Source organism: Balaenoptera acutorostrata, chromosome 16 (assembly GCF_949987535.1).
Source record: "Balaenoptera acutorostrata chromosome 16, mBalAcu1.1, whole genome shotgun sequence".
NCBI classification, from domain to species: domain Eukaryota; kingdom Metazoa; phylum Chordata; class Mammalia; order Artiodactyla; family Balaenopteridae; genus Balaenoptera; species Balaenoptera acutorostrata.
Genome location: NC_080079.1, coordinates 2,309,179 through 2,332,083, shown reverse-complemented (window position 1 = coordinate 2,332,083; position 22,905 = coordinate 2,309,179). Strand labels below are relative to the sequence as shown.

The following is a 22,905-nucleotide window of genomic DNA, read 5'->3' as shown; positions in this document are numbered from 1 at the left end:
TCTCCATAGTGGCTGCACCAACTTACATTCCCACCAACAGTGTAGAAGGGTTCCCTTTCCTGCACACCCTCTCCAGCATTTATTATTTGTAGACTTTTTAATGATGGCCATTCTGACCAGTGTCAGGTGGTATCTCATTGTAGTTTTGATTTACACTTCTCTAATAATTAGCCACGTCGAGCATCTTTTCATGTGCCTCTTGGCCATCTGTATGTCTTCTTTGGAGAGATGTCTGTTTAGGTCTTCTGCCCGTTTTTTGATTGGGTTGGTTGTTTGTTGTTGAGCTGTACGAGCTGTTTGTATATTTTGGAAATTAAGCCCTCATCGGTCACATCATTTGCAAATATTTTCTCCTTGATGTTTTGAGAGTTCTTTGTATATTCTGGATACAAGTCCTTTTTTTTTTTTAGACATATACTTTGCAATATTTTCTCCAAGCTGTGCTTTTCCTTTCCATTCTCTTGACAGTGTCTGTTGAATAGCAGAAGTTTTAAATTTTGATGAAGTCCCATTTATTGATTTATTATTTTATAGATTGTGCTTAGAGTGTCATATCTAAGAAATCTTTGTCTAACTCAAGGTCACAAAGATTTTATCTTATGTTTCTTTTGAAGTGTTGTGATTCTAGGTTTTATATCTAGGTCTATTACCTAATTTGAATTAATTTCTGTTTAGAGTATGATGTATGGATTGAAGTTCTTTTTATTTTTTTGCATATAGCCATCCCATTGTTCTAGGACCGTTTTTTGAAAAGATTACCTTTCTCTATTTAATTGCCTTTGTATCTTTGTCAAAACTCGGTTGTGTTGTCCATATATGTGTGGATCTACTTCTGGCATCTGTTTTGTTCAGTTGATCTAATTGTCTACCTTTATGCCAATATTGCACTATTTTAATTATTATTACTTTATAATGGTTTGAAATCAGGTAACCTGAGTCTGATGTTTTACAAAACATTCTTTTGTTGGCACGAACATAGTTCGGCAGACTTTTCTTCCCAATCCCCAGGATATGATTCTCACTCTTTCAGGCTGCGGAATTTCATCGTGAGCCACGTGTTAAAGTGTTCTGTGTTTCTTAAGGAGAGAGTGAGCCTGACTCAGGCTCAGGTTGGAAACGCGAGACCGCAGGTTGCAAGCGTTCATCCCTTTGCAGTTGGTTGTGAGATGCAGAGCCCACTGATGTTGGTTCCCTCTTAGATCAGTCCTCGGTCAGGGTTCTTCAACTGGAACCCGTGGATCCTGAGAGGTTCTGGAAAGCCTTTCAGGGTTGTGAGATGGATTCTAACCTGGGGGGACCACTCATCACCACGCCCGCTTTACCCACTGCAGCCCATCATGATATGGAGGAATCCATATTTATGGATTTAAGGAATCCACTTTTATTTGAAAGTCGGCTTCACATGTTTGAGACCCAGAGATCCAGGCTCCTCGGGCCTGGACATACGGGGACAGTGCTCTTCCCTTCATGCTACCGGCAGGACCTCGGACCTCCCGCAGTGCAGGCCCGGGGGCTGTGCGTAGCTGACCTCTCCCCTACCCCCGGCGCCTGGTGGGCACGGCTCTGCTGCAGACCTAACGTGTGCTTCTCAGAGATGAGAGGGAGGCCCTTTGCAGTGCTGCTTCCCACTTTCCATTGTTTGGGACCAGAAGGTGGCATGTCGGTGGACACCAGTGTCACTTCTTAATGTACCCTTGACATTCTCGTTTTGAAAAATGCTTGATAATAAGTAATTATTGAATGAAATGATGTCCACATGTTAAGAGCCCCCTGTGCCCTGGGCTCTGTCACCGGTGCCTCTGGTGCGTTCTCTCTGCCTCCCTGTGGGGTGGGGACCAGGAGTCCTGCTGCGAAGCACACTCTGGCCTCCAGAGCCGGGGTTCTTGCCACTAAATGCTTCCTAGGTCCTATGGCAAGAGCAGCTTTTTTTTTCATTTGTGTGTTTTCATGGTACTTAAAGCAAATTAAGAAATCTCATTTCAATACATTGACTCAGATCGCCTTCACATGAATTTTTTAAAAATCAGAATGAATTTAATATGGTTCGGGAAGGTTTTTGTGAGTGTCTTGGGGCTGGAGGAGACACGTGGGCGTGTCAGTCTCGGGCTGAGGGGTGGGCCGCTCCGTATGAGGCTGACCTGTGAGGGCACACGCGCGGTGGCAGGTCTGTCTGTGCTCGATTCTAGAGGGACGCAGACATGGATGCGGCTGAAGGGGCACCTCTGTGGAGGTGACAGGTGCCAGGCAGGAATTCCCACCATGATGCAGCTCTTCCTTCTGGGCGGTGTGACCGTGGACGCTTGGGTGTCCGTCGTCCGTGGTGGCGGGGGAAGTGTATGGGACGATCAAGGGGATTGTAAGTGGCTCTGAGATATAGGAGACGTGGGGGAGGGAGCCATGGGGCCAGTGGGTGGCCGGGGCTATAGGTCCTGCCATGACGTGTCTGGCGGCTCCTCCAGGGGTGGGTCCTCCCATGGGAATAACATCAATGCATGCTGGGCCCCGAGCATCTGTCACCTCTTCTCCTCCCAGCACCCCGGAGGTAGGTGCCCTACTATCCTCATCTTTGGGATAAAGAGACTGAGGAATCGAGAGGTTATTGGGGTGACTGGCGTCACAGCACCGGTCAGTGGTGAGTTAGGTCCAAGCCTGGGCTCTGGGTGTCACTGTCATCCAGGGGGCCAGGGTGGCGTTAAGCAGACACGCCCAGTGTTAAAAATCAGGAAACCCAGAAAGCTGGTGCTTTTCCTCAAGCAAAATGATGGAAAATGCTTCCGATTTATGCATGAAAAGAGGCATAATTTTGTTACAAGATAAGTAGAGACAATGTGCTAGATGCTTTTCTTAGAGCCCAAATTGTCTCATTTCTTAGTCAGAACGTGTCTTTTCCATTCATATCTTGATGTGATAGTGTTATTACCTCCCTTTAATTTCTCTCACATGTGTCCTTTTAAGAAGCTCTCACTTTTATTCCAAGTAAAGTGGGGTGTGCACTCTTATTTCGAGAAGCCAATCACTTAAGGTAAAAAGCCAGCACTTGGGAGACAGACAGAGACGGCACCTGGGTAATTACGGTCCAAGGCAGAGAGAACCGATTTTCCTGCAGAAAGGGGTAATTGAAATGTTTAGTTTTTACCCTGAGCCTTCGCAGCAGTGTCTGATGTTACTGCCCCTTAGATGAGGCCCCTGCTGTCCTTGGTAAGGATTAGAAGACCATCTTATTTGAGGGTGTTTGCCTTTTACATCTCCTGGATGTTGAAATAAACTCTAGTTTCTTTTTGTGCATTCATGGACTTTTACATCAGAGCCCACGTGGGAGAGCGTTGAACCTCTGCTGTTGAATATTTAAGATGTCAGCTTTGGGAGGCTATTGAGATACAGTACAGAAAAAAACTGGTTCTATGTGAAACCGGTTTGTCAAGGCTTGCTTTAAATAATTGTTCTTAGGTCAAATGGGATGCCAGTTAAATTAAATAAAGCTGCAGGATGAAGACTAGATGTGATAAAATCATTATTCTCTCACCTTTACAGTTCTGTATAGGCATGGAGAGACGCCAGTTAGAGCGTCAGGGAGTGGAGGGATTTGTGTCTGTTAAAATTAAGATTGTGTAGAACTGGACAAAACATCTGTTAAATTGTGATTAGCCAAATTCCCCAAATTTCATTTGGACTGGTGCTAAAAGGACATGTTTGCCAAATAATGAACAAGACAGATGCCCCAATTACATGATCATATTTGTAAGAACAGTTGACTTAAAGTCAGAATGTCATTAGATAAAATGAAAATGAAGTGACACGTCGCCCCATTTATCACCTTCGGAAGCAGCCATGTATTTTCTGGTCTGACTGCAGTGTTTTCATTGCTGATCATATTTTTGACTACAGTCTCCCAATAACCACAGATCTGACCCGTAACATGAAATAAATGCAAAAAGCAGTGCACGTTTCCATAACATTTAAACTAGTAGAATCAACGTCCAAGTTCCATGAAATGGACACCAAGAGACCCAGGCAGCTCACGTTGCCAACATTTTAAGTCAAAACTGTAAGCGTGTGGTGTGGGCAGCGTTCGGATCAGTGCCCGAGCCTTCCTCCATGGTGGTGCTCGCCGTGGGACTCAGAGGGGAACTTTTTAAAGGAGGTGTGTGGACCTGATGCCCTTGTTTCTCAGCCCCACCGTCTGTGGGCGAGGGCGTGGGCTCTTGGCCTGGCTCCAGCACCAGAAGGAGAGCCCTGGGGCCACTCTTGGGGGTCCAGGGAGCCTGGGCCTCTGTCTCTGAAGTGGCCCTGATGACGGATCACCTCCTGGACGCTTAGCCTGGGCCTGCAGCAAGTTAGGTGCTCCGTGAAGCTCACCTGCTACTTGCACTGCAGCCCCGAAGTTTCCAGCATCACGGCGGGCTTCCGAGTTGTCCCTGCGGCCTCAGCACATTGCCCGGAGTTGGGCTTTATTTGGGAAGGTGTGAGAATAGAGATCACCTGAGCGCAGGTATTTCTCCTTGTTCTCTCTCCTCGCCCACCCTCCGGAACTTTCCCTGGACGTCCAGCAAAGGCGTCTGAGGGGGTTGATCCGTGGCAGGCGGGGACGCGGGGGCATGGATGCCGGCGGGTTGCGGGCTGGTCCAGGAAGAGAAGAGGCTGCTTTTCACCTTCACAAACGCCCACTGGCCGGGGCTGCCTCTTTGCGTGCACCGGGTCAGAAGGCGGCATCCGGAGCGACGGATGCTCCAAATCAGGTCCCTCCCTCGTGCTGGGGAAGGAGGAGGGGGCGGGAGGGGTGGGCAGCCGACGTGGGAGTCTGAGCAAGCTTCCGTCGTGGCAGAGCGCTCCTGTGGGCTTCCCGGGGCCCGCCGACTAGGGCACCAAACATTCCTGTGGTTTGATTGGAAAATCGTGGCTAATATGATTATAAATTAAATTTAAGAGATGTCACCCGTCTTGCACCTCAATGAATGATTTTTCAAAATTGTGTTGTGTAATGATTATCAAAGTAATGTATGCTTGCTGTGGGAAATAGCGTAGAATTTAATTTTGAAAATAGTATAAATGTGGTAAATATTCATGAACACCCTCACTGCCCCCCACCCCCACCCCTAGCACCTGGCTCTCTGCCCCTAGAGAAGAGCACTGTTGGTAATTATCTTTGTTCTTTACTTTAAAATAAACACAGCCCACGTTATGGTAATAGAGGCCTCCTGCGGGCGCTGCTTGGATCCATCGCTCTCCAGGGCGGGAAGGACCCTGGGCATGGCCTCCTGCAGCCCCACACGCTGGGGCACCGTGACTTGCCCAGCTCGCTGGCGCAGGTGGGACCAGCAGGCCTCCTCACTCCCACACCGAGCTTTCTCCTCCATCCTGATGCACGAGGCCCACCTGAGCGCCCTCTCCCTGTCTCTGGTTCCAGAAGAGGTGGCGGAAGGAAGGAGCCTGTCACTTTCTGGTATGGACAGGATTGTAAACACAAGAATGTTCCATGCAGTGGGCTGCGGAGAAATGTCCCAGCCTCTCCCCACAGCTACTGCCCCCTATACCTGCCAACCTTGCCTCAATCACAGGGCCAGTAGCTGCAGAGGCAGGACCAGCTCAGGACCGCTGGCCTCCAAACCCTCTCCTTCTGCCTGCCAGCCTGCCTGCCATTACTAAGCGCTGTGGTTCCTTTTGGGGAGGTTTCTTCTTGGATAATACCCCTTGTTACCTGACCTCAGGTGCAGTGGAGTGACAGGTAGCAGATAGCAACCATAAAGAGTGTTCATATAGCACTTTATATTTTCCAAAGCATTATTCTGTCATTGGGTAGACAGTGCTCTCTCAGAAAGACAGTTATGAGAAAAGAAAGGGGGCTGGGGAGAGTAGTTGTGCCTGGGGACGATCGGGAGGGCTTCCTGGAAGAGGCGCCCTGGGACTGATTTTAAGGGAAGTCTTCACCCTTCTTTAGAGGGATCAGGATCATGGCTTTTCCTTCCCTCTGAGATATCAGAATTAGATTAAGGCTCAAGTTTGTTTATTTAAAACATATTTATTTTAAAACTATTTCAGGGGATGTGTTTTAATTAAAGGCATTTGACAACTTTTCAGAAAATGGGAATTAAATTAAGTTTATTTTGAGCTCACTTGGCTAAGTGAACCAACTCTGGTTTCATGCCCTGTTTCCACAAAGTGCTGAGATTGTGCTTCGGCTTCCCTTGGTAGCCTCAGAGCTTCAGGGTTACGGGGAGTGAAGTCCTGGGCTGCGTTCGGAGGTAATTAGATGGAGAGAGATTACCCAGGCTACTTTGGTGTTCGCCAAATCGTTCGAATATGTGTTAAACTGTGATAATCAACTTGATCTTAATTGCCTCTGCAGTAAGTTGACAGGTGATTAATGTTATGAATGTAACATTTGTGTGGAGAAGGATTGTGGCCGGGAGAATTTAGGAACCCCAAGTCAGGCAGGGGGAGCCCAGCCTAACTGCATGTCTGGGGGCTCCTTTTAGTTACCATTGCCACTCCGTTCTCTGCCAAGTTTTCTTCTTTATTTAATTCTTTGATCTCAGAGGGTTCCCTCCATCTGTGCCTGGGGTTCTGACTGCATGCCCGCAGGACCCCTTCCCTTCCACTGCGTCCACCCCAGCCAGAATCGGTGCCTTGCTTCTCTCCTTTTCCCGAAATTCCCCAAAGAGTTCTTCCTTCCACGGCGCCTACAAAGATGAAACTCTGTTTCTCTGCTCTGTCCAGGAGGACCACCTGGTCCATTAATTGGTTCAGGACCAGGAGAGGCTCTTCATTTCACAGTCAGTAAATGAGTGGGGAGGCGCCCCCCCACCCCCCGGGCATGGAATGAGGACAGAATGCACTTACGGAAGAGTGATGTGAGCTCCGGTCGCCACGAAGCAGCGTGTGGTTCTGGAACCTGTTTTGCGGCCCCCTGATCGGGAAGGGATGGACGATTCAGGCTGTCGTGAGTTAGGACACATCTCTGCCCGGGGCACTGGACCTTGTGTCCCTGTGTTGTTGCCCCTCCCCCGGGCCCCCCAAGGTCTGAGTGAGCCGAGAGCATCCCTGGGGCAGGACTTCATACCAGTTGCTGAGAATCTTCAGCTTCTTTGTCTGCAGTTGCTCAGAGCTCAGACGTAAAGACGGGGAACCATCCGCTGTATCTGTAGCTCTGGCAGCTGGCTGGACCCGGCTCCGCCAGGCTCCGCATTCTTCTGTGGAGACCCTAACTGGCCTGCTCCCTTTCTGCACAGGAAACTCTGATGCAGAATCACAACTTTGTGGGCACTCCCTGTGTCCCTTCCCTGACCTCTGTCCCCACGGCACTTCTCGCCTTCGGGCACGTCCATGGCATGCCCTAAACGTGACCCTCATGACCACAGGGGTTTGTCTGGGCTGCTCACTGCCGGCTCTGGGGCCTCCAGGACCTTTCCTGGCACAGAGCAGTCACCCCATAAACATGATGAAACATTATTTTATAAGACAGAGCCCATGGCTTCTGTTCTGCTGCCCGGTCCACCCAGACTCCTTCCAGACTGTGTGGGAGCACAGCAACCTTGGGTCTCTGGGGAGGGGCAGTTTCTAACTGGTCTTGCTGGGGACACCTTTCTCACTGCGGAGGAGACCTACTTCCTGTGGGGCGTCCGTCTCCCCCTCCATCCCTGCTGGTCCAGGGCACCAGCGCCCTGTTGACTGTTGGGTGCCACCCGTCCTCTTCCCGCTGCCCCGCATGTCCTGAGGCCACTGCTCAGGAACTCAGGCCACACTCTACACACTGATGGGGAAGAAGGAAACAGTGGGAGTCCCTGTCTTGAGCCATCTGAAGTCTCCTCTCCCCACTGAACTGCGTGTCACGGTTGTAGGAAGATAAAAGCTGATCTGCAGCAAGTTACAAGGTTCCTATGATCTGATTCTACTTCTGTAAAAACAAGGACACATTGTGTGATGTTCTCAGTCTTTCTCCCCCTCCGTTTGCTTGACCTTTGTGTTTTCTCCATCCCCCACTGCTCCCAAGGACAGCCCTGCCCCTACCTCTGGGTCGGAGTCTCCAGGTGGGACCCTTCATGCCAAATGCTCTGAGAACAGCGGTGCCCCCTGGGGTTGTGTGATGAAGTGGTGTTGGCTCCGGTCTGTGCTGGACAGAGAACGGGAGGCGGGGAGGAAATTCCTTCACACTGGTCACATTCGAAAATCCCTTTGGTTTCCTGGCTCTGTCCTCGTCCCTTCACCATGGCTCTGCAGTGGCCCTGGTGAGCCATGTCATGGCATGAAAGCTCAGCACTTCCCCGCCTGTGCGGGCAGGTTCACCGTGGACGGCTCCCAGGTGGGCAGCAGGTGACATGGCCTCACGCTCCAGCTCCTGTGCTTTCAGTTGTTCTTCACTCAGGGGAAGAGAAACCAGAACAACCTTCTGCCTTGCATCGCAGCCGGGCAGGTTAGCCCTTGGGGGCTGGTGCTCAGGCTCCGTGGCCGTGGAGTGGAGAAGGGCTGGATGTGTCCGTATCTGCTTTCCTCCCAATTACAGGCTGACTTAGAGCAGAGCTGGCTGCCAATTAATCCGTAATGTGAAATACTTGGTATGCAGATCTAATTTCTTAACTGTCAGCTTTTATTTGCCAATATGGCAGGCCTTTGTTTGTTTCTGTTATAAAACCAAATCCCTAAAACTCTAAGTTCTTATTATTTTGAAATTTCAATTACCCGCTGTGATTGTATCTCTGTTTACAGACACGTGTGCATGCAGTAGGAGCTGGTGGTAAACAGCAGTGCCTTTTGAAGTGAGGAGAGCTATTTGAACCTCCAGCGAGAGTTGGAGGCCGACGTTTGCTTGAGAAAAATCACTTTCCATAAGCAAGCCAGAGCCTGAGCGGGGCTGGGGGAGGGCGGAGGCCCTTTGGGAGCCTGATGGTGTTTGCTGGGGCAGCAGCCCGCTGCGATCCCAGCCCTGTGCTGGGTCGGGGTGTGTTCTGAAATCTGTCTGGGTGACAGACCCGCCCATGTGCAGCCGCCTAGCTGAGCCTTAAAGGTGACTCAGAGCCAGGGCTCATCAACCGTCTTGATGGATCGTTAGAATCGTGACTTTTGCACTGTTATGTTCTAGAAAGCGCAGAAGTGTCTTGAACTGCCAAGAAGCTCTATATTGCTGTGAAGATCTATATGCTGCTTTTGTTTAAAGCAAACCAAGACTGAACATCTTAAATCTTCACTGATCCAGTGGGCAGCGAACGGTGGTGCCTAATTGCTGCCTGTTTTCCTTCACTTAACAAATATTTGTTGAGCTCTGTTCTCGATGCCAAGTGTCCAGCGACAAGCCTGACAGAGCCCTGGTGGACGGGGACACAGGGACTCCTATCTGTCAGCACGTCCCCTGCTAGACATTGCTGAGGGTCTGCCGTGTAAGGGTGGGCAGGTGGCAGGGGCCGTGGGCGGGAAGCTGCTCTTTCACTCACAGTGTGGACCCGGTTTCCCTAGTCAGGTGATCTTGGAGCATATATTTGAATAGATGTTTGCAAAATTTAATGGTTGTACTGAAGTCAAATGAATGCACTTATCTAAACAGAGTGGCAAAAGCTCTAAGAACAGTCAGATGTTGTTTCCAGAAGGACTGAGCACGTCTTTGGAGCGCCGGGCTTTCACTCCTCCATCTCCATCCTTGGGATGGGGTCACCCTCTGCTCAGCTGGGAAGTGGAGGGGAGGGGCTCAGAGTGGGAGCAGCGCCCGCGATGCTGGGGGGCTGCCCCTGAGGATGGTTCCAGAGTGGAGAACGGGCAACCCATGGCCGGTTCAGTGCCTGCCAATGGGCCGACTGCCCTGGGCCACCTGCCCGTTCTCAGCGGCCAGCCTCCTGCCGCCTCCCACGTCCCACGTCACTGGCACCAGTGCGGCCCATGCCGACTCAGCAGGTGTCACTGCCGAGCCGAAGGGATCTGGGAGGTGGGAGAGGGGGCAGGGGCAGGGGCTGTGAAGAAGGCGTTCCCTGAGCAGAGCCTTCGAAAGAAGACCCTCGGGGCACTGCCTGGCGTGGGGTCTTCCTCCCTTGAATGCAGGGCTGGGCCCTGATGGGGACTCATGTCCTTGGGGGTCAGGGAAGCAATTTGCCTACGTCAGGCGGCTGCAGAGAATAGCAAAATGCCCGATCTTCGCATTTTCTTCTAGAATGTAGCTTGATGATTGGCAAAGGAGCAAGGCTTTCAGGGCACACAGTCCCTTCCAGGACCGAAGAGGGGGTGACGGCAGCACCTCCGCTGGGCCCTGCGTCCTACCCGACTGAGCGAGCGTGGGCGAGGGAGGGACCCCATATGCTCCCCGAAGACGGATCTTTTTATTCTATTGATGGAGCGATTCTGTTCTGCTTTTCCTTTTCTGTGTCTGTTTGTTCTGTTATTTGAAATTTTCTTTAGCAATTTACCAGGACTGGTATATTTCTTTGTTTCACTGTTTTTCCTCTGCGCATAGATTACATGGTTCAGTAGCCTCAGCTGTGAATTTTAATTACGATGCTCAGCTCCAGGGGAGCCTCGCAAAGCAGCCAGCGTCGTTAGCAGTCCAGACCCACGTTCATGGCACAGACAGAGGGGCTGCAAATGTGCGAGGAGATGGGGGCCCAAGACCAAGGAGACGTAATCCTGCAATTCTCCTCTTGTCCCAACTCCTTTTCCTGAAGAGACCTCTGTAGCGAGGAACCAATATGCACAAAATTACTTTTTTGGTCTTTTGTTTTTGGCCAATAATTGTCCTTTGGTTCTTTAAGGCAATATCACAAACCCCCAGTTGCTTTAAAAGGAGCAGTTATGGGATTTGTAGCTCGACTAAAATGGCTAATGTAGTTCTGTGTTTGGTTACTTCAATTTGCAAAAATAAGCTTATAGGATGTAAGAAGAATTGGGCTGCTATTACTTAGCTTAGGAAGACTTGCCAGAAGCCAGTGGAATATCCACTCAGGATTCCCTGAGGCTTGTGCTGTTGCTGTTAGTGGTGGGTCTGTGTCGTTCAGCACGTAGCCCTTGTGGTCCCTGCTACACTGGACACATGAGGCCAGGTCTGCGTGTGCCCAGGCCCTGCAAGGGACTGGTCCTCCGGCCTCCAACCAGCACCATCCTGCCCAGTGAGATTGTGTCTGCTCCTCCATCACCTGCAGCCAGCACCACGGCTGCATTTTATTTCAGAGCAAAACTACCGATCTACGATTACGTGTACTTATTTCGCTGCCACCAAAAGTGAAAGGGGCATTGAGACCTAGGGGCTTGAAACACATCCCCCTGGGGCCCCCTGTCCCAGGCTGGATTTCTAGACTTCCAGGCAGGAGGCCTGGGTGTCTGCCAGCAGATGTCCTTTGAGTGTGTCCTGGAGGGGTGGGAGCAGGCCAAGGTGGCCACCCTGGGGCGCCCTGGACACCATGTCTGCCCAGGGTATGGTGTGGCCGCCTCCCGGCCCAGCCTCCAGGGCTGCAGAAGCTGGGGACGTTTGCCCCTGGAGGCTGGGACGTGCCTGAGTCAGCGCTCTGACGGTGGCTCTGAGCAGGTGTCAGGGACTCCTTGTCAAAGTGCATTTGACTTTCTGCTGTGTCCCCGGGCTGCGGTGCCAGCTCTCTGTGCAGGTGGGACTGCGTGGCAGTCCTGGGGCTGGTGAGGGAGTCTAGGAAAGCACTTGGGCGGTGCTGACCCTCAGCGAGGACCACGCAGGCATCGGCCGTGACTGCCCTTCATCACATCTGCCTAAAGGGATGTCATCCTTTGGAAGGTTATGCGGGAGGCCCTGTCATTCATGGACGATGGTGCTGGGCTTGGAGGGGTTAGCCATTTGCCTTCATCGAGTCTCAGACCTGGGACTGGAGTCCAGGGCCTGGGTCGGTAAGGACTCGGCCGCTCTGTCCTTCTGGCCGTCTCTCCCGGCCCCTTCTGCCGAGGCCCCTCCTACCGTCCCCACCTCCTCACTTGTGGTCCCTTCACCCTCTGGACTGGGAGCCCCAGGCTGCCCCTGCCCCCGAGCCTTGCCTACTCTGGACGGCCTGTGGGAGAAAGTTCTAGAGATCCAGGCATACCATGCTGTTTCCTTCTTGACCTCTGCAGCTCCGAATGTGCCCGGAGAATTCATGGCCGTGTTCAGTTAGGAAGACCTGCATCCCGGTTCTCTGGGACCCCTTCCTCCCTTCGAGAGGCACTCTTCCTGGCCCACGGCCTTCTTCCCTCAGGATGCCCGCGTTTGCCCTGGACGCTGACCCTCCCCTCCAGGGATGCCGGGCACCAGAGGGAAGCTCTGTCTGACGGTCACCTTGGGTGTGAGGGAGCCCTTTGCACTCCAGAGTGGGTTTGACATTGATCTCCTTGGGGTTACCTCCTCCCAAGGTGCAGAAATGAGGTGGGAGGGATTTACATCTATGCCTGTTCTGGAAGCGGGGAAGCTTGACAAAATTGGACTTTTGACACCAGTAGTGAAAGGACTGTTTCGCGGGCGTGTGGGCTGCATCCTTTGGGAGGGAGCCTGTGTGTCCCAGGGGCGGCATCCTCTGGCGACTGTTTCAGAGTGAGGGCACCTCCCAGGGATGCTCTGTGCAGAGGTGGGGGGCAGGGGTGTGCCCACGCCCGGGTCCAGGCCCATCTCGCCTGCACTGAGCTGCTGTGTGAGGGGCAGACGCCCAGAAGCACAGCTGACCTGACGCTGAGTCAAAGCTCGATTCTCATCCTCACATTGTAGGGGAACAAGTTTTCTCAGTTCATAAGCCTATAAAAAATAGATGGAAAGAGAATCAATCCTTGACCCCAGCCCCCATCTAGCAATAAGTCATGGAGTCATGCAAGGATAAATGAACCATTTGCAAAAATCAACCCCATCCATTTCATTAGATGATGCACTTCTAATAAAACTGTATTTTTATGCTTAATGTGTATTTATCAAGACATAGATAACATTTATGTCATTTTGATTAGTTGTGCACTAGTAATAATGTAGAAAAATTCAATCCAGAAGCAGATTATTTTTAACACTTTCAGTCTTATGGTCACTGGAAATATAAAGTGTGCATATATTTCATATCAATATTCTTGTGCAGAGAAGTATGATAGGATGATAAATAACACAATTTCAAGCATGAACATTGATCCTGTTGAGTTAAAATTCCATGGGAGAAGGGGAATGGAAATACAAGTTTAAGAGGAAGAAAACAGGGACTTCCCTGGTGGTGCAGTGGTTGAGAATCCACCTTCCAGAGCAGGGGACACAGGTTCGAGCCCTGGTCTGGGAAGATCCCACATGCTGCAGAGCAAATAAGCCCGTGCGCCACAACTGCTGAGCCTGTGCTCTAGAGCCCGCGAGCCACAACTACTGAGCCCCACGTGCCTATAGCCTGTGCTCCGCAACAAGAGAGGACACTGCGGTGAGAGGCCCGTGCACCGCAGCGAAGAGTGGCCCCCGCTCACTGCAACTAGAGAGAGCCCACGCGCAGCAATGAAGACCCAACACAGCCAAAAATAAATAAATACATAAACAAATAAATAGTTAAATTAAGAAAAAGAAAAAAGAGGAAGAAACAGAAATATGGAAGATTTCTGGCTGTTAAGAAGAACCTGTCTGTGAATTTTTAAAATGGGAGATGGTGGGAGTGGTAAACATTGCCATTTAGATTCCATGTGAAGCGTTTAATAATGATGTAACAGTTTCATTGTAAAGTATAATATTTACAACATGCCAGAATTTACGTCCTTTCCCACTATTTGAACCTGTAATGGACATTTTTAGAGATCAGCTGGTGGAAAGCAGCAGCATAGCACAGGGAGATCGGCTCGGTGCTTTGCGGATGACCTAGAGGGGTGGGATAGGGAGGGTGGGGGGGAGGGGATATGGGGAACATGTCTATGCATATGCCTGATTCGCTTTGTTGTGCAACAAACACAGTATTGTGAAGCAATTATACTCCAATAAAGATCTATTAAAAACAAAAATTCCAAGGGGTCCATGAACGGATGGGTGAGGATGTCCTGCGGGTCCCACGTGCTTCGGCCAAACTGAGGTGGCGGGGAGGTGGGGTCTGAGTGCTGTGTCAAAGGCACCCCTCCCAAAGCACCCACAACCGACGGGAGGTAATTATATTTTAATTGTTTATTTTTAACCACCTTTTTATTTTAGAATAGCGTTAGATTTACAGAAAAGTGGCAAAGATACACAGACATATTTAGCACATTCCACACCCAGGATCCCCCTTTGCTAGCATCTTACATTTCTGTGGTACATTTGTCACGCCTGATGCATAGCACTGATATTTATTATTAATTAAAGTGCGTGTTTTATTCTTATCTTCTTCGTGTTTACCTGAAATCCTTTTTCTGCCCCAGGAGGCGACCCTGGACACCACATTTCATTTAGTCGAGTCCCCCTTGGCTCCTCTTGGCTGTGACTGTTTCTCGGTGTTTCTGTATTTTTGATGACTTGACGATTGGAGGAGCGGGGAGTTTGTAGAATGTCCCTCTGCTGGGCATCGTCTGGTGGCTGAACTGGGGTGGTGTGTTTTTAGAAGGGAGACACGGAGGAGGTGCCCTTCTCATCACGTCCTATCAGGGGTACGTACTCTCAACACGACGCATTTCTGCTGATGTTGACCTTGACCCCCTGGCCGAGGTCGTGTCTGTCAGGTGTCTTCACTGTCCAGTGGCTCCTTCCCTGTCCACACTGTACTCTTCGGGAGGAAGTCACTCTGCACGGCCCACACTTAGGGGGAGTTGTGCCACCCTCCTGGGGGAGGTGGAGGGTTGATGGAACTTTAAACAGTGTGTTCTTAGATTTAAGTTTGCTTGTGGCCCCTGAACAGGGCTATGTGTGTGTCATGCGTGTCTGTGTGCATGTTGTGTTATTATGTGTGTTGGATGCGTTGTGTGTATGTATGTTGTACATGGTATGTGTTGTGCGTGTGTGTTGTACGTGTCTATGGTATGTGTCTGTGTGTGCATATGTTGTGTGTGGGTTTGTTGTGTGTATGTTGTGGTTTGTGTGTTGTGTGTTTGTGAGTTGTATGTTTTTGTGTTGTGCGTGTGTTGTATGTTTTGTGTGTTGTGCGTGTGTGTTTTGTGTGTTGCGTGTGTTGTATGTTTTGTGTTGCATGTTTTGTGTGTTGCGCGTGTGTTGTACGTGTCTATGGTATGTGTCTGTGAGTGTGTTGTGTGTATGTTGTGGTTTGTGTGTTGTGTGTGTGAGTTGTATGTATATGTGTTTGTGTTGCACGTGTATTGTGTCACGTGTGTGCGTGTGTGTCGTGTGTATGTTTTGTTGCGTGTGTGTAGTTTTTGTGTTGTATGTGTATGGGTGTTGTGTGTGTTACATTGTTTGTGTCTGTTGTGTGTCTGCGTGTGCCCACTGGGAGTCACGCCGAGTGGGTGTCAGGGCGCAGCTTCCGCGTGAGGCTTCGCCCCGTGAGGTCAGTGCCTCCGAGAGCCTCACGGAGCTCGGCTGCTCCTGCTCCCGAGGAGGACGCTCACGGGGGGAGAAGTCAGAGCGCCCACCCGCCCTGCAGCCCAGCTCGCTCGCTCTCAGGGGCCCCGCAGCCCTGCAGGAAGCAGGGAGAAGCCGGCCAGCCCCGTGGAGGGACCCCCCGAGGGGTTCCTGGGGACCCACGGGCTTCTCTGGGCCCTGGGCCCCCTGCCCCCACCGCACCTGGGGGCCAGGCACGCCCGCCTCTCCCCGCCGCGGCCCCGGGAGTGCCCGCCCCCCCCGGACCACAGATGTCCACATGTTGCGTGAAGCTGAGGCCCCACGACTTGCGGAAGGCCCGTGGCCGCCCCAGCCGTCCCCTGCTGGCATCGTTCCGTGGCGGAAGCACCACGGTTGCTCCCACTGCTGCACCCCAACTCCACGCATGACGTCCACTCACCCTGTGCGTTTGTGAGGTGCTGCCCTCGAGAGGCGTGGGGACAGTTTCCACCCGTGGGCGGCATTCCTGGTGGCGAGGCCAGGGGCCCCTGTCAGCACCTCCAGGGTCAGTGCCGTGGCCGGACCTCTGGGCCCCTGTTCCGTGGCTGTGGCCTTGGTGGCTGGTGGCCCTGAGCCCTGCCCGTGCCTGAGACTGAGTGGCTTCCGGCAACCCTTGTTTAAACGACCTGCTTACCCTCGAGTTCGTTTGCTGCCGTGAGGGACGTCCCGTAAGCCGCCGTGAGGCTCCCCCATTGATGGCCGCTCAGAATCACTCACCTGCTAGTTGCCCCCATCAAGCCCACAGGAACAGAGACTTCCAGTATGGTGATGAGGTGTCAAAGGGCGACCTCCTGGTAGCTCTGCCAGGAGAATGGCTATAAATTTCTGCTCAGAGCATTGCAGGGATCCACTTGGGGAGCAGCTTAGATTGAGTTTCTGTTTGGAGTGTGTGTGTGTGTGTGTGTGTGTGTGAGAGAGAGCTCTCTGGGTATGTGCGAAGAAAACTCGCACCCAACCATTTTCTCCTGACCCTGTACAAAGCAAGACTATTTTCATCAAATATACCTGAGCCCTAACAGCTAAGAGCATTTTCAATTTTGAACGAGGCATTCATTTGTAGAATGACATTTGTAGACATTCTACAAATGTCTTTCTGGAATGAACTGCAGAGGAATTTAGTTTACAGCCTCTTCGGTCCAGCCTCAATAACTCAGACGCATATGCTGTTGACCCGGGCATCACTCTCCATTGTGTCTGTACCCATTCGGGAGCTTCAAGCCCCCTTCAAAGGGCCAAGATCCGCCTCCAGTGAGGACAGGACCACAGCTCCCCAGCTGACCACATCAGGAGCATCAGTGGTTTGGGAATGAACGTCCTGGCAGGTTTGTTACAGATCAGTTGATTCTTTATTGCTGTATTTCACTTTAATTATTATAATTAGTTTTCCATGTGTGGGGTGGACAGAATATTCGAAAAGACTTGTCACTAATGAGGAAGAGGCCCCCCGACATCCCAGCATGTGGAGGCTGGGGAGTGCAGTGGTCAGGGCGACGGCTGGGCTCTGTCACTCAGCACCCAAGACAAAGCGATGGGAGGGCTGACAGAGAGCCCAGGCCGTCCTCAGGGCACTTTCTTGGGCTTGTTGAAAATACTTAGAAACCTGCAAATAATGCAATTTAACAAAAGCCCGTTTTTGATGTTGACTTTGTGATAAATTATTACCATTCTTCTAGCTTGTCCTGTTTTGTGTTTTATCTGTGTTGTAGCCTAAGCAAACAAACAAACAAAAACCAAATCTGTGCCATGCACAGCTCCACTAGAAGTCTGTGCCTGGGACACACGTCAGTGCCAAGGTGGGGACCGTGGTGTCTTCGCTCCATCAAGGTTTCTTCCAGAAACAGGCTGTTGCTGGCAAACAGCTGGAACCGTTTCCTCAGTCCCGCAGGAAAATGGATCCTAGTATTTTATGGTTATTAACCTCCTGTTATTAAGTTCTCAATACTGTTGTGCTACCAGTGCCGTGATTTGTTACTTGTGAATATGAAGTGTTCTTATTGAGAACATATTTTTCTCTTTATGAGTGTCGCGGTACTCCTGCCTTCAGCAGCTGGGCGAGTGAGACAGAGGCACGTGGGGCCCTGGTAGGAGCGCAGGAGGGCGTGACTTGTGACGTCTGCAGAGGTCAGAGCGTCGAGAGGGCTGCCCGATCCCTGCTCCCCGCACGTGTGAAAGGTGCTCAGGGACCGCGAGCCCGTGTCTCAGGCGTGGTCCTTCACCAGCAGTGGCAGAGCATCCTTGCAGGTGTCGCATGACTAAGGCATCACCTGGGGTGAATTACCTGCCAAGCCCCCCAGGATGGGGGAGCCATTTCCAGCTGCTCATCCGAAGGTGACCTTTTCACTCATATTGAGACCTCTGGGAACCCACTTTTCCTCTCTTGGGCAAAGAATTAACATTTCGTTTTTTATTTGTGGTTTTTTTTTAAAATTTATTTATTTATTTATTTATTTTTGGCTGTGTTGGGTCTTCGTTTCCGTGCAAGGGCTTTCTCTAGTTGCGGCGAGCGGGGGCCACTCTTCATCGCGGTGCGCAGGCCTCTCACTATCGCGGCCTCTCTTGTTGCGGAGCACAAGCTCCAGACGCGCAGGCTCAGTAGTTGCGGCTCACGGGCCTAGTTGATCCGCGGCATGTGGGATCCTCCCAGACCAGGGCTCGAACCCGTGTCTCCTGCATTGGCAGGCAGATTCTCAACCACTGCGCCACCAGGGAAGCCCCAATATTTAGTTTTCTAGTTTGTTAGCAGAAGGTCTTTTTGCATTTTTCCATTACTAAGCTGTACATCTGATCAGTCCCACACAAACCCGTGACTCTTCCGAGCTTTGTAAACAGGGGTAGCACAAAGCTTCAGAGAGTGTGTGTCGGGCACCTATGAGGATGGAGGCCACGTGGGGACCAGTGCAGTTCAAAAGAAGCCCGTCGGCGCTGGCCCAGGTGGGCAGCACATGTCCCACCCCCCAAGGATGAGCAAGGAAGGGTCTGTTCTGGGTGTGGAGTCTTCCTCTGAGATGAGTCTGGGGCCCACTGCCATGGGGCCTCGTGGGGGTGAGTTGGCTGTGGGATCCAAACACACTGGGTTGTAAGAGGAATCCATATGATCTCGATCTGCTATGGACAGATGCATCCCTGTTCTTTCCAATGACTCCAGCAATGCTCACCTTCAAAACTGCCCCCAAGAGAAAATAGGTATCGCTGTAGAACCCTGATTCAGTGATTGATTCGGCGAATGGTTGGTTTGTTCATTCAGTTGAATGTCTCCTCTGCTTCAGACACTGAGCTTCCTCGCACGAGAAGAATGAGATTAAGGAGACAGGCCACTGCCTGTCTTCATCAGGTGGGGGAAGACAGATATTAATCAAATAATTATGTAAGTCATAATTCAATTATAGTTGGGAGAAGTGTAACAGAGGAAAGTTTCATGAAAGTATAGTGGGGGGCTTCCCTGGTGGTGCAGTGGTTGAGAACCCGCCTGCCAATGCAGGGGACACGGGTTCGAGCCCTGGTCTGGGAAGATCCCACGTGCCGCGGAGCACCTAGGCCCGTGAGCCACAACTACAGAGCCTGCGCGTCTGGAGCCTGTGCTCCGCAACAAGAGAGGCCGCGACAGTGAGAGGCCCGCGCACTGTGATGAAGAGTGGCCCCCGCTCGCCGCAACTAGAGAAAGCCCTCGCACAGAAACGAAGACCCAACGCAGCCAAAGATAAATAAATAAATAAATAAATAAATGAAAAGCCATGCTCATAAAATCTTTAAAAAAAAAAAAAGGTATAGTGGGGATCCTGGGATGTCATTCTGAGTTATCTGAAAATGGAGAGCCCTGCACCAGGCATGCACCTCCTGCACCCATCACCCTCGCACCTGACAGCAGGTTGATGGGGATGCTGGGCACCGCTTCTACCTGGTCGTCATGCGCAGTGGCGGAGAGGCAGGTGCTGGGAGGGGCTGACTTGGGCGGCGGGCTCTGGTTTACCCCGGACGCCGTGGCTGGAACTGATTTGCCTGCTGGCACACATTACCCTTGGGGCTCTCCTTAGTGAGAGAGCACATCAAGTTCTGTTGAATTTCCAATCAAACTAATGAGGAGAGGTGGTTCTTCTAGGTAAATCACATCATCATGACACGGAAGTTGACGATGTCTCCTCGGAGGGTATGGAGTGCTAGGAAATAGCATCAGGTTCAAGCTGTTCTTCTCCAGTAAACACGAACTGATTGCCACCTGCTTCAAAATCAAAGTTGGTAACATTACAGCAGAAAGAGCTTTTATTTCCATACTAATTTCTTTTGGAAGAGAATTTGAGAAAGTCCTGATCCTGTCATCCTTTATGAAAAATGAAACCAACTTTGTTTGACGATGTAAATGGGAAAGTGGTCCCCAAAGACCAGATGCCGTGGATGCATCATTTGTCCCCATGGAGGCTGAGCAGCAACGGGGTGCTGGCTGGGGGCTGGGGGCTGCCGACCCTCCCTCACCTGGCGGAGAAGCTGGAGCTTTGTGGGAAGAGAAGGTGGCCCTTGAGCTCTCAGCCCTCCTCCAAAGTGACCGAGAACTGCTTTTTCTAGAAAGACACGTGGCACCTTTTAACCACACTTCCAATCAGCAAATGGATGCCGTTTTCATTTTAGAGAGCAGTGCAATCACAGGGAATTTTTAAAAGCCGGAAAAAGGACGTGGAGATCATCGCCTGCAGTTCTTTCCTCCTCACACTTGTTGGCTGAGAAATTGGGAGGAAAAGCTGGTGAGTGGCCGAGAGGTGGCGATTCAGGCCCATCAGCTTGCCTCTCCTCTGGTTGTGCTCAAATCTCCTTTGTCATTTCCTTCTAAAACCCCCTTTTTTTTTTTAAAGTGAGGTTTAATCTGAATTATCTGCAGGGATAAGCAGAGCGATTTGGGGCACGGATCTGGGGGTCTCTAAGGAAGCCCCCCCGGCCCCCAGGTCAGCAGAGGCCTCACCCCCTGCCCCCCAGGTCCCCGCAGCATCTCTGCAGGCCCCCAGGTGGTGCACACCTGTCGCTACTGGCTCTGCACCAGCACCAAGGGCACAGGGGCTCGATGGCTGACCCAGAGAGAGGGTTCCAGAACTGTGGTGCCTTGCAGAGCGCACTGGGAAGTGTGAGCGGGTAGCAAGATTTCCGTGTTTTTCTCTTGGAGGTGGTGCCTCAGGCCGGATCAGATATAAGTCTTGGGGTCACCCCCTCCTCTCCGTGGCAGTGAGGGGCGTCCCAGACAGGATGGGTCTTGTTCTCCACGTCTCCACTTCTCCCCCCGCGCCTTTACACTCTGCCGGGTTTGAGTGAGTTTATTATATTGGGTGAAACACTGTGTTTATGCAATCTAGCACCTTCCCCTGAATTTCTTATGTGAAAAAGCTCTGAAAAGACGATAACTCTCCCTGAAGTTCCATCATTGGATTCGATCAGTGATACTGAAATCAGAATCTCAGTAGATGTTAACTCACACTTTAAAATATTCCACCGTGGACAGAGAGGAGACACCCTGTGGGGACCCCTTTAGAAACGGGCCGAAAATACGGCTCTTTCTGCTTTGTTGCCAGCGGGGCACCTCTCAGCGTTCGGCTGCCCCTGTGGGAGCTGAGGGTGAGTCTTTGATGAAGCCACCATCACTAAGCTTTCCTTCAAAGTCAGACATTCCACCTGTACGTCCTATGCTCTTTTCAGTTAAATATGTGATTAAAAAATGAGCTGGATTTTAAAAATGATTGCGTGCTCCTTGGACCGTCCCAGTTCAGTGATACCTTGTAAGTGTGTTGTACCTGTGAGCAGATCAAGTCCCACCAAAGCAGAGGGTCAAAGTGCACACCGCTCTAGGGGTAGAAATGATTCTTGTCCAGGAGAATGGCTTTGAGGTTGCTGACCAGGGAGCTCAGTCAACTGGACCCAAGAGTCAGGTATCGGCTGACCTGATGGCCAGGTCTTCCTGTAAAAGCCTCTGAGCTACCGGATGGGGTGGTGGACACTGAGGCTGGTCATCCATCCGTCCCTCCAGCTTTTATCAAATGCTTCTTATGCCCACACTTTCTGTCCTGTGAGCACAAAATGCGATGGAATTCGGGCTCGAGGATGAGGGTTGTGGTATTAACTGGCTAATTCTCCTCCCTAAACACTTTATTTGCACTTGAGGTGAGAAGTCATGACCTCTTTCTCTTTTCAAGGCTAAAATCACACGCTTTAAGCCCATGACCCAGAGACTGACTTTTTGCCCCTTCATTCGCAGTGAGTTCTCTGTAGATGTGCTGTTTCCGCCTGCTCTGCAGGGGCCGTGTCTCGCTGGATTGCATTTATTGGGTTGGGGAAACCTCCCCTTCCTAAACATCGATTCCTGTTCTGTTTTGCATTTTCAGCCCCCTCTCATCCTCGTTTCTCTCTTGCTACAGAATTTGGGAGGAGGCTATAGTACAATTTTCAATAGAATTAAAAATTTAGCTCTGCCTGTCATCTTTCAGCAAGACATGGGGTATAAGATATCAGGGTTATAAGTTTCTGAGGATAATCTCACGAAGACTGACCCCCTTCAGTAAGACTTATTTGGTTGACGAAGGACGCACCCCTCTCCCAGCCCCCATCCGCGCCCTGGCTCACCTCCTAATTTCTCAGCTCCAGGAAACACTGTCTGCTTTGCAGCCCCCATCTCGAGGGTGGAGCCTGCAAGGATGTGTTGTGGCCATGCTGACGCTAGTCTCAGGCTGGTGGACCACTTCCTCGGTCATCACTGCTGTGCCCCACCTTCACTCCCAGGAGACAGATCCCAGGTGCTTTGGTTGTATTTCCACTGGCTTTATCATTGTTAAGGACCTTAACCTTGTTAACTGGCCTTATCATTGTGAGGGACCTCCAAAGAAACTCCTGTTTCTGATGCTAGCACTGAACAAGCTGGTACTGTATTTCTTGAAAATAACCAAACTATTTTTACTTCTATCAAAATTCAGGGGACTTCCCTGGTGGTCCAGTGGTTAAGACTCCACACTGTCAATGCAGGGGAACCAGGTTCGATCCCTGGTCAGGGAACTAGATCCTGAGTGCCACAACTAAGATCCCGCATGCCACAGCTAAAAGATCCCGCATGCCGCAACTAAGACCTGGTGCAGCCAAATAAATAAATAAGTAAATAAATATTTAAAAAAATTCAAGAACAATGGAAAGCCCAACTTTTATATTCTTGTGATACTGGTTTTCAAAGAAAACATGTGAAACTGGAGGAGGCCAGTGAAGTTGACTTGAGATTTCGGTTCCTAAAATTGAATTTCCCTTGATTGGAGCGAACCGCTTTTTAACATGCAAGGACCTCTGTGGCAGGAAAGTCTCATGGACAGTTTCTGAGCTCTACCAATCTGAGACTTGCTTCTAATAGGAGAGTTTGCAGGTGAAACAAGTACAGTGGTTTCGTCTTTCCTGGGTTCTAGGATGGAGCAGGTTAGGAGATCGTGAGAAGCTGCTGGAACCGTCAGGCAGCAGAAGGGCCC

General features: G+C 50.9%; 1 non-coding gene across 1 annotated transcript; it reads left to right on the top strand.

The window, feature by feature from the left end:
* Positions 1-22,377: 22,377 nt before the first annotated feature.
* Positions 22,378-22,450, top strand: TRNAD-GUC (transfer RNA aspartic acid (anticodon GUC)). Its single transcript has one exon. It is a non-coding gene; the product is annotated as a tRNA-Asp (tRNA).
* The last annotated feature ends 455 nt before the right edge of the window (positions 22,451-22,905 follow it).